This window comes from Bactrocera dorsalis, chromosome 2 (assembly GCF_023373825.1).
Source record: "Bactrocera dorsalis isolate Fly_Bdor chromosome 2, ASM2337382v1, whole genome shotgun sequence".
Classification (NCBI taxonomy): domain Eukaryota; kingdom Metazoa; phylum Arthropoda; class Insecta; order Diptera; family Tephritidae; genus Bactrocera; species Bactrocera dorsalis.
The window spans coordinates 29,639,707-29,652,331 of record NC_064304.1 but is presented as its reverse complement, the minus strand read 5'-3'; the positions used below and the strand labels follow the sequence as shown (position 1 = coordinate 29,652,331).

Below are 12,625 nucleotides of genomic sequence, written 5' to 3'. Positions count from 1 at the left end.
CGACATCTGCGATACTGCGAGAGCGGCCGGAAAAGCACACTGAGCTTTTTAAAATTTTCACATACTAGTTGTCGACGGCGTCGGCTAAACAGCGCTCAGTCAGTTTTCAATTAATTGTGGAGCGGTTCGGTTATGGTTTCGCGCTAGCAAAGACGTTGACAAATAGACACACACTACGCTAGAGACACTATAAAGCTTTGTTTGTGTGTTTCTTAAATCATATGTAACATATTAATATGTGTATATAATATATTATATCAATATATACATAATATAAATATAAGCATAATATAATATATCATAAATAACTGTATGTAAAAGTAACCAGCAAGACGTTGCCTTTGTTTGTGGGCGCTGTGATAATTTATTAAAATACTCGAAAGAAAAGTGATTTTGCTGTTTACATATTTTTTATTCGTTTCGGTCCAAGCAAAGCGCGTAGCTAACCGATATCGGATTTTGGCTGGCCCACAGATGTGGAAACAGCTTTCCAGCGTTTTTTTGTGAAAATTCTCGTTTTGTTTGCTGCTTGATTGTGTCGCTAATGTTGTCTTCGCGTTTCTTTTGCTTTAAGTATGCGCGTATTTGACAACTTTATTATATAGTCTATATTTTCTCATTAAGGGCTCATTGATTGCCGAGCGTCGGGCGGAAAGTATCAAGGTTACTATAGTGACATTCGCATTCGTGCTATAATTAAACATAGCGCGGTGCGAGAGTGTGGCAAAAAGATAAATAAAAAATCGCTTTGTGAACATCTTAGCCCTTCATCTCTTTGGGTGCGCTTTTATTACTCAATTAACAGTATTTTGCCAGACATGATGTCTATTATTATTTCAGTGCTATCAATAAAATGTGCAATTATTTAAATACTCCAAAATTTTATGGTTAAGTGCGCTTACAATTATTACACTTTTAAAAGTAGATCTCTTTAAAGTAAATTGATTCGTGCTTATTAAATAATATTAGTAAAAATAAAAATAAAAAAGTTGACGCAAGTAAACTCAACAAATTGACAGCAAGCAAGCCTTAGTGAGTATATTACAAACATGCAACCAATTCATTTTATTAAATAGTTACGTGAAATAAAAGTTTCCCACATACACAATTTGAACGACATGATTCATGACTACATTGTACTTTGAATCTTCAGAAAATGCGGAAAAGTCGCCACGTTTTGGCAAGCAAGAGAGATTTCGCTCAAATAGCCCTTGTATCATGATTATCAAATATTTGTCTGTCTAGTGACGCTGAGCGCTCCCTGCAGTGAAATCAATTAGTTACAAACTACCCCACAACTAGTACTCGTATGAATCACAGCACAACTAGTCAGCTCACAGTCCTTTTGCCATACAGGCAACTTTGTTTTAATGTGTTTATCTACTAAAATCTCGAGTTTCGACCAGAAATATAATAGTTTGTACCATATAAAACGGTTTATATTAGTTATACCAGTTTATACCAGATAAGTTACTTCGTTTTAATGTGTGTATCTACTAAAATTTCTAATTTCTATCAGAAATATATAAAATTTCTACCATATATGCCGGTTTATACTAGTTATACCAGTTTATACCAGACCAGTTACTTCGTTTTAATGTGTATATCTACTAAAATCTCGAATTTCGACCAGAAATATATTAATTTGTACTACCATATATGCCGGTTTATACTAGTTATACCAGTTTATACCAGACCAGTTACTTCGTTTTAATGTGTATATCTACTAAAATCTCGAATTTCGACCAGAAATATATTAATTTGTACTATATATACCGGTTTACATTAGTCATACTAGTTTATACCAAATCAGTTACTTTGTTTTAATATGTTTATCTATTAAAACTTGGAATTCCGACCAGGTCTATATTAATTTGTACTATATAAACAGGTTTATATTAAATATACCAGTTTATACCAGACTAGTTATGAACGGCTACTTAAGTTATTAGTTCAATAATGATTCTCAAGAACAATTTTAATTCCGATTGTTCAGATCTTCTTAGTTTTTTTTCCTTGAGCCAATACTGATACCCCGACTTAAAAATGCTTATCTTCTACACCAACTTTCCAAAGAACTTCCATATCTTTGATATTTTTCCGAATAGTTGCATTTAAATTGGGCAAGGCTTGATCTAAACTATTTTTTTTTTACTAGTTATAAGTTTCATTTCAATTCTACTAGTTCGTACCACATTCATATATTATATAATATCGTCATATGTCCTTATCTATGTATATGCAAGTGCAAAATTGAAACTATGTAACAGTCCAACGCCACCCGCTACAAACTAACAAATTTCAAAAATAGTGAAGCATTTCACACGCTACTAGACTGCTTTTCATTTGTCTCTTTTTTCTGCTTTTCTTTTTTTACCATTGTACTTACTTGTATATCTTAATTTGACGTCAAATTTTGTGACGTTCTGTTGCAACGTGCAAACTGAAAACTTCTTGTTGCTGAGGTGCAGTTGAAATATTTAGCTTTCAATTAGAACTGAAAATACCGAAAAAATATGTTTTCGGGATGTAGGATGGTTAGATTAAGTGGTTGACAGCGAGGTGGACGGTTTTTTTATATGAACCTATACTTTGACATATGCCTATTAATATATCACAACAAGAACCTTAATTTTTTTTAAACTCAATCTCCATTTAAAAACTTTTGGAGAAATTATCAAATTTGAAACACGGCAGATTTGCTTTTTCGGGACGCCGGATGGTGGTGCGTGATTAATCTTTCAATAGATTAGTTGCAAACAAAACTTTATTTTATAAATTTGTCGAAAAAGTGTAATAGACAGTGTAGTGTTCGGAAATTTTTGGGCAATGTAAAGATAGACTTGTGTTTCACAGTTGAGCGGAAATGGGTTACGAAATCCCGAATTTTAAAAATAATATACTTTTATATTTGTGTGTTTTGACATTACTACGTAGCATACAAATATACTTACATGTAACAAATAGTTTGCCCTTTACGAGTAGTGTAGCCGCTGTCTCCGAAAAAATAAATAACCAAATTTTAAGTTTAGTATTAAGAAAATTATCAATATTTTTCGGAATTCTACTTTGTTTGCATGTCAAAGTCATAAATCCATGTCTCATCGGCAGTTATCATGCTCTCTATAAATGTGGGATCGGAATTCGCACGATCAAGCATGTCCAAAGAGACCTTTTACGGCACTCTTTTTGAAAAAAATTCAGCTTTATCGGGACGAGTCGAGCCAGAACGCCTTTCATACCCCAGATAATCAAAAATCATTCGAACGGACTGAAGCTTTTTTCATCTCTTTAACGTTTGCCTGATGATTCACTTTTTTAATACTTTCATCAGTTGAAGAGGTCGAAGGTCATCCAGAGCGAGGCATGTTTTCAACGATCTCTCTTGACCGTTTTTGAAGGCTTTTTACCACACATATTTTTGTGTTTCTGATATACTGCTAAAATATCCTACAAACTATAGCGAATATAGTCTAATCATGTATATTTTTTTTCACTAATTTTCAACAAAAGTTCTAAAAAATATACAAATTTAGAAGAAAAAATAAATTCTTGTAAAAATATATACTTTTTGTTGCAATAGCTGGCTGTAATAGTCTAGCCTTGTATGAGTAGAGCGGATTACGCATTAAAAAGATAAGACCTTGATCCAAAAAACCTTCTCCGACAATTTATGATTGTTTGACTCAGTATTGTTAGAGCACAGAGTCAAAGATGGACATCAGTAAAACAAAAAATACGCCGTACTTTACAGTTTTTCAACGTTCTTTTTGTCAAATTATGCATTTTCTAGGGAATCCAACTATTGTCATACAAAAACACCACAAAATTATGCATTCATCATAGATTTGGCTTCACATGATACTGAGTGGCAACACTGGTAACGTGTGCACCACTTTTGTTGTCGTCGAGTACCTCGATTAAAGCTCGTTTGATTACAAGAGTTTGACGAGTTTCACTCTCTGTTTATTTATATATTTTCGCGTCGTTTATACCACGTGCCGCTCTCGGCGCTCTAGAAAAGCTTTTGAAATGTAGCAAATTGTATTTTCTATTGTTGCTTAGTGAGATTGGAATAGTTTATAAGAAGCTGTACATTGTATGTTTGCATGTTTGTATATACATATGTATTTGTGCATATTTCTGCTGTTTAATGAAACATTATAAAACTTGTAAATAATTTGTTGAAGAGGTTGTTGCACTATTCGAGCAGCTATTTTATTTCTATTATTTGTGTGAGCATGTTTGTGCTTATTTTAATTTTTATTTTTATTTAAGCTTGGTAATTAATGAATGAACTGTATGGCAACTGCGTAATTGCGCTTTTATATTAAGTAATTACATTTTATTTGCTTAGCAATGTGTTTAGCTTCTAAAAAATTTTTTGTTCGTAGAAATTTATAATTACCTTTTTTATTGTATATTTGGGTTGGTAATTTGTATAAATTAAGATATTTCAGAGTTTTCTCGATTAAGACAAGAAGCATTTTTAACATGGTTGCGCCGAAGCAGTAATAGCCTTAACAAATAAAAAAGTTCCTTAAACAAGAACTTGACTTTGATCGGTCTGTTTGTATGGCAGCTTTATCCTATATACGTATACATATAAATATATTATATTTTTATTTGTTTATATAGATTTTTAAAATCTCGCTGACTTCATAAGGTCATATGGCTGCCATATTTTAGTTCTAAAACTCTCATTGAAAGCTTTCCTTAATTGTGAAATTCTACTGTTCCACCAAGGAAGAGACTTTCTCTTTTTCTGTTAGTTTATTAAAAATTATTTTTTCCAAGTAATTTTGCGAAAAAAACTGGATCAAAACTAAAAATAAAAATAATTACTTATAAGTCTTACGAGGATTAAGATTCCATATCCATATTTCCAATATTTTTATTTTTTTATATAGCATAGCACGGTGCTGCCAGAATTACCGTCGAAAAAGAAGAGCTTTGGGACTCATTTTCGCCAAAATTATTTTTGTTTTTTTCAAATATTTGAAAACAAATTCTTTTATAATAACAAGTTAGCCGATTTTTTCGCAAAATTTATTTACTGTACATCCTTTTGGCATTACCTGGGAACTATTATATAAAGAATGAATCTTGAATTTTTGATTTTTGGTGGTTTTATGTGTTCAATTGGAATTGGGTTATATTCTACTATGAGCAAAACATATTAAGATTCTGTTCAGGATTTTAAAATTCTTAATTATTTTTTAAAAACTATATCGTCCCCCCTCAAAGTAATCCCCCTTGGCCCCAATAAACATCTGCCAACGGTTTTTCCAATCCTCCAAACACGTGCTCCACGTTTAATGTTTTCAAGGGTTCCCCTGAAGCGGTCGTTTGCTGAATGCCAAAAAGTCACACGGAGCTAAATCAGGCGAATGCGGTGGTTGCGGCACCTTTCAGAATTGACGTTTGGCGAAAAACTTATAAAGAATCAATGAAGTATGCGACGGTGCATCATCGTGGGACAAGAACCAAGAGTTATCGGCCATAATTCCGGCCACTTCTTAGGAATAGCTTCGCGAAAACGACACATAACACTCAAATAGAATTCCTTGTTAACAGCTTGTTGGGTCGGAAGAAATTCGGAGTCTACCACACCTCGACAATCGAAGAAAAGTGTCAAGATAAACTTTATTTTTTAATTGCTTTGAGGTAGTTTTTTCAGCTTTTGCTCGCTTTTGACGCGATATTCAGCCGGGTGAGTGACTTTCGTGCACCCACTTTTCTTTGACTGAAATGATCTTTTAAAATGGTTTGCACTGATCCTTCCGATATTCCAACAATGCCAGTAAGACAGTAAGATCTCTGTAGTAAGGTATTGATATTCTCCCACACATCTTCCTTTATAAGGGTTTATAGGGAATTTTACTTAGTCTTATTGGATTTCAAATAGAAGTCTAAGAACTTGACTAATATCCAAGGAATTGTCTCCTTTCTTGACTATTCACCAGTAGAGAACTGTTCAATTCTTCATACACAAAATCAATTTTTACTTCAGTTTCATTACACTTATAGACTGCCACTTTAAAATCCAACTATTACTTAACACCCGAGGGACAAGTTACGCATTTATAATTACTCGAACAACTGAAAAATTAATACGATGCATAATTTGTACAAATTTCAAATGTTCCATGGTATATTAATATACATATGCACATATGTATGTGTATTAAAATAGTTGCTCTGCTTCGGCAACGCTTGGTTACACTTACACAGGTGACCGTATGTATGTAAGTAAACTGCGACAGTTGAAATATGGCATTTGTTCAAATGAACAAAGTGTAAATAATAAATAAAGGTGAGTGCGTACCTGAAATAGATACCGGTTTAGGTGAACTTTTGCTCATTTTGTTGTTGTAACTAATGGTTATCTAACTATTTACTGGTTAAGAATTCAAGGCCTACTCACCAGCGCCAGCAGTTAAGCTTTTTATTCTTTAATATTTGTTTTATTAGCTTTTGTATAGTATTTAATGCTTAAACTGCCTCACACCTTTTTGGCTTCTATTTGAGTAAACACAACACACATACATATGTACTATACACATAAATAAATACAAATATACGAATATTCATATGTGCCATATGCGCTTTGGAAAACGTGCACAAACAATATAAATAAATAATTATTGTTTTTGTTGCTAACGTGTTGAGCTGCCACTGTGTTATTAAATATAGGAAGCAGAGGCGGTTGTTGCTGCATAGCGTTTGGCACGCTTCAGCGCACACTGACCTACAATTTTGGCTTTTGCGCACAAGCTCACACACACAGACGTTTTTTAGAAACAATGATTGATTTTGATTAAAACAAAATAATTGGCAGTGGTATGCATGAATATAAGTACATATGTGCAAGTTTGCATTATATAAATTTTGGCTAACCACTATTATAAAACCTTATTCGTTTCGAGTTTTCGTACCGTCAAAAAAGGTAATTTTTTCACCTTTTATTATGGAAGAATAAAAACCGATCACATCCGAATTTTTGCAATACGTATGTATGTATGTATTTATATAGTAAGAGGTATTATTGAACTACAAAATAAAAATTATTTTATGTCAAAAAAAAACAACAAAATGGCGGAAATATCAACGATCCCGTTGAGTGACATTTTTTACGGTCGTCACCTTCCTGACTAGGCTTCTTATTTAAAATGAAAAAAGTAATTTTTTTTTTAATCAATAAGCTTTTATCATGTGAATAGTAGAGGGGTTTTGAGATTTTCGAAAAATTGCGGATGTAGGCCTGGATTTTCTAAAAACGGCCATTTTTACCCTTGTTTTTCGACATCAAAATAGTTTAACCACAGTCAAAATATCTCGCACTTGAGTATAAAATTGTCTATAAAATACGCCATAGTTCAAGTAAATTAAAGTTAAATAATTCGCTCGCAATTTTGACGGCCGGATCAAACAAGTTAGTTTCGAGGAAACGCGCCTCAAGGTTTTGGTACCTATACAGCCGCTGCATGAAGTGCAGACTATTTCTTCGAAAATTATCGGAGTATACGAATGAAACTTCGGAACTTTAGTTTTGAATAGCTTTTCAATTGATTAGAGTCAAAAGAAATTGTTTAATTTTCTAAAGGTATACCCTCTTTAATACTTTTAATTAGCATTCGATAATATAACTGGATTTTAGAGTTAAAAGCGGAAGAAAGAAAGAAAATTACCATTCCGGTTACTTAGACTCGGCTGTCGTGGGAACGGTCCATACATTTATCGTAAGCTTCGGATGGGATAGATTTCATAACTTTAAGCGAGTTTATTGTTTTTCGGTTCCTGCTCAATTTATGCAACGCCATTCGCTTTATTGTTGGACAATCCCACTCATAAACCCTCTTGCCCAGTAATGATGAGTTTGATGTTAATAGGATCCTCAGTAACCCTGTCAAGCATTTCTTTTGCGACCTCTACTCGACGTCGATTTCGCTGATGTTTTAGGTCCTTTCAAATGAGTCTAGCTTTGACTCTCTTTATACTCAAAATATTAATCAAAATGTGTTGAGTCGATCCATAACAGATGTTAAGTTTCTCTACCATCTCTCTTATGTTAACACGATATTTGCATGTACATCAGTTAATTTCTTTTTTGAAAGTGCGATAAATCCGAAGCATTGAAGGAGAGACAATGAACGAAAGTATCTGGAAAGGTTAGTTATAGAACCATATAAATGTATGCGTTGTTGTTTCCAAGGCGTGGAAATTTATAGAGATATTATTTAACATATTTAAGGTAAATGTTTATGGCTGGCTGACCAGATCAGACTTTTATGTGTGGTGTATACTATATGTAAATGCATATTATAGATACCATAACTAAATTGAACGTTCAATGACCTGCTTCCCGTAGCTAGTGCAAAACTTATCTAATCGGCATTAAGAACTTTTGAATTCAACTACAGCAAAGTTGGTTTTTTCCTGAAATACTTAAAAGTGAGTAAATACAACAATAGAGCACTCACTTAATTGCATATTAAAAATAATAAAAAAAGTACAGCAAAATTAGTTTAAATGTATCGGGTGTTCCATTTCGAGGTTTCCTCTTTTTTTAACGAAAAAATTAATTTCAAATTTAATGGGAAATGTTTATTATCATCCGAAAGAACAGTCTTTGTCATTTATTTTTTAAAGATTAACTCCTTCAAAGGTTGACCGTAGCTACGTCTCAGATGGTCCATCCATTGAGTCCAATTTTCAATGACTCGTTTGAGCATTTTGACTGGTAATTGGCGAATGACACGCCTGATGTGTTGCTCCAAGGCCTGAATCGAAGCGGGATTGTTCGCATGTACTTTAGAGTTTACGTATCCACACAGAAAAAAGTCTAACGGTGTAATATCACACGATCTTTGTGGCCAGTCAGTCGGCCCAATACGTGAAATTATCTGCTTACCAAAGCTTTCCTTCAATAAATCCATTGATTGATGCGATGTGTGGGAAGTGGCCGTCTTGTTGAAACCAAATGTTGCCGAGGTCTCGAGCTTCAATTTCAGACATCAAATAGTCCATTATCATCGCGCGATAACGGTCGCCATTTACGGTTACGTTCTCATCGGTATAATTTTTTAAGAAATATGAACCAACGATTCCACCGGCCCACTAACCACACCAAACCATTGTTTTTTTTTTTGGATAAAATGGCAGCTCTTGAATCTCTTTAGGTTGTTCTTCGTCTCAAATTCGGCAATTTTACTTGTTTACAAACCCATTGAGACAGAAATGATCTTCATCACTGAACAAAATGTGGCTCGTAACATCAGATTTTCTTGGAACTTTTCAATAGAGCGAAGCGAACGTCGATCGGCTTCATTTCTTACAGAAGCTGTATTTTGTGCGCGTTTCAAGCGTTTCATACGTCAGTCCGAGTTGCTGCGAACGACACTTCTCTATATTATAGTTTTCATATTTAAATGCTACTATTTTCATGCATTAGTATTTGACAGATCACGTGGGATTTCAGACATGGTGTCAAAGAGAAAGATGCTCAGTATGCTTTGACATTTCATCATGAATAGACTTACTAACGAGCAACGCTTGCAAATCATTGAATTTTATTACCAAAATCAGTGTTCGGTTCGAAATGTGTTTCGCGCTTTAATTTTGTTCAGCGATGAGGCTCATTTCTGGTTGAATGGCTACGTAAATAAGCAAAATTGCCGCATTTGGTGTGAAGAGCAACCAGAAGCCGTTCAAGAACTGCCCATGCATCCAGAAAAATGAACTGTTTGGTGTGGTTTGTACGCTGGTGGAATCATTGGACCGTATTTTTTCAAAGATGCTGTTGGACGCAACGTTACGGTGAATGGCGATCGCTATCGTTCGATGCTAACAAACTTTTTGTTGCCAAAAATGGAAGAACTGAACTTGGTTGACATGTGGTTTCAACAAGATGGCGCTACATGCCACACAGCTCGCGATTCTATGGCCATTTTGAGGGAAAACTTCGGACAACAATTCATCTCAAGAAATGGACCCGTAAGTTGGCCACCAAGATCATGCGATTTAACGCCTTTAGACTATTTTTTGTGGGGCTACGTCAAGTCTAAAGTCTACAGAAATAAGCCAGCAACTATTCCAGCTTTGGAAGACAACATTTCCGAAGAAATTCGGGCTATTCCGGCCGAAATGCTCGAAAAGTTGCCCAAAAGACTTTCCGAATGGACCACCTAAGACGCAGCCGCGGTCAACATTTAAATGAAATTATCTTCAAAAAGTAAATGTCATGAACCAATCTAACGTTTCAAATAAAGAACCGAGGAGATTTTGCAAATTTTATGCGTTTTTTTTTTAAAAAAAGTTATCAAGCTCTTAATAATTCACCCTTTAGTTTTCATATTTAAATGCTACTATATTTAATTCTGTCATTTTCTAACTAGCGTTTCCATTTTTTATAGATTTTTACTAAAGAGAGGAGCGTCTTTGTTTACTGAAGTGACATAAAGCGAGTCTTTACATATTGTCTCAATTAGTTATCAGCAAAAGTAATTAAAATACTAAATTGTAAATGTAATAATCTGATAAGAAAGTAAGTTAGTGCTACAAAGTACATTTTTCTAACATCTAGACAGTATAGATAATACACAGTTACGTAAAACTTGTCAATAAATAATAAAGAGCGGCTACCACTTTGTCAAATTCAATGACAATTAATCTTGACTTATGTACATTGACTTATGATGATGATAGTATCTCAAATGACAGTTATGTTATATTCAAGGAGTTTGCGGGTAAAACTTAAATTTCGGAAAATAATGGCAAGCCCAACAGATAGTGCTTCACCTTCTAAGAAGTCAACTTTATGCGAAATACACATTTTAGTTTTAAAACCTGATGTCCAAAGAAAGATAATTTGCAACATTTTCCCAAAATCAAATTGAATTCTTCGTAAAACGCTTGGCTTTTAATTAGTTGCATTTTTTTTTTGGTTTGCACAATTTTTCTTTTGTATAATGTGGTTATTTTTAATTATTTACAAGCTCAAGTTGACCAATAAATTTCTTAATAATTTTTCTTTAGGCTCTTGAATGCAGCAATAAAAATGTTCTATTTAAATCTCAAGTATGAATCTGCTTAATACCCATGTACCCCTATATAATTCTAGTGCATAATAATAGTTCTTACAATCTGTAGCATGCAACAACTACCAACGAATTCAATTAGCATCAATTTATTTAATTCTTCGCTAGATTGAAATTCGCGATTCTCTTTAATAACTGTGCATCGTACGTAAGAGCATTAGGGTTGGTTTATATTATGAAAGAAAGTATAAAATTGACATAGTCGCTTAGTTTTTATGGGTTTCGTTTTCTTTCATTGTTTATACGTAATTATTATTCTTAAGCTGGCAATCTGAATTTGTTAGTTAGTTTGTTTTAAAAGAGGGAGTTTACGATCAGCTGATTCTGTGACAAAAAATCAAAGAGAGGTTCAATAGTTCACATAATGGGTAAACATTTTTAAACGGGTGGACTTAAAGTGTTCCCTGTTTGCTTTGAGATGTTTTATTTGTCGCTAACATTGGATTTAAGAGGCGAAGAAAGCATCCCTTTGAAGTAAATTTAGCTTCTTCGTCTATTAGAAAATATGTATCCTATATAATCGTATATAATCATAAACTATAATATAAAAATGTGGATATGCATAGAGGAATGGCTAACAAAGTCAATAACTTTGCCAAATTACCGTGCAGTTCTTACACTGAAATAATTTTTAATCTTTCAATGGTATTTATTTACCTTTTTATACCCTGAACAGAGTATACTAAGTTTTCTCCTGAATAAGCAGCTAATTTTTCGAAACCGCCGATATTTATCCACTATATGTATCTGTCATACAAACTGAACGCTCGTAGTCAAATTCTTGTATGGAAATCTTTCTCTTTTGATGAGATTTTTTTACGAAATCCATTGTGGACCATTCATCAGTTTTCACCCGATTTTTTTTATCTCTCTCAATTTTATTAACATCAATCACTTATTGGCTGATATACTGCTGCGATCAAATGGAAAGGTGAATTTTTAATTTACATTTCGCGTATTTTTCGCATTGATACATTTTTTCTGTAAGTTGGTAGTACTGTTAGTGACATCTATGATACATTTTATCGTCAAAATATTCATTAGCATTTGAGATACACGTCGTTTTGTGAGGTTCTAAAAGTGAATTCTTCGATTTTTACTATGGCTGAATTTATTAAATAAAGAAGTGTGATAATGCACCATCTCATACTGTTTTGGTTATTCGTGATCATTTCGCCACATTTTCAACTAATATCGTGCCACAGCTACCGTATTCGCCTGATTTACCTTCGTGTAACTTCTGACTCAATTGAGGATATAAAAGCTGAGTAGAAGAATTCTCTGATGGCCATCACGACGGAAGATTTTTCCAAGTGCTATGATGACTGGAAAATTCGTTGGCATAGGTGTATTGCAGCAGGAGGGGATTACTTTGAAGGAGATGAAATGGATAAAATTCACCTTTCAATTTGTTCACGGTAAAGAAAAAAAATTGCCACAAAATTTCAATTATACGTCTCCATATTACATAACTTACATTTTCGGCAAACAAAAAGTATAAGCACTGGGTTCATATATTCAGTACC

General features: G+C 33.6%; 1 protein-coding gene across 6 annotated transcripts in view; it reads left to right on the top strand.

Moving 5' to 3' along the window:
- The first annotated feature begins 67 nt into the window (after positions 1–67).
- The window catches only part of LOC105229233 (uncharacterized), a 32,978-nt gene continuing 20,420 nt past the window's right edge, over positions 68–12,625 (top strand). The window contains exons 1-2 of one of the 6 annotated variants that reach the window (XM_019992324.3): positions 68–203; positions 625–1,032. The gene's annotated coding sequence lies outside the window, so the exon portion shown is untranslated. Of the gene's footprint in view, positions 1,033–12,625 lie in introns of all 6 variants that reach the window. The other 5 variants (XM_029552651.2, XM_029552649.2, XM_019992323.3 and 2 more) reach the window with 5 other exon arrangements.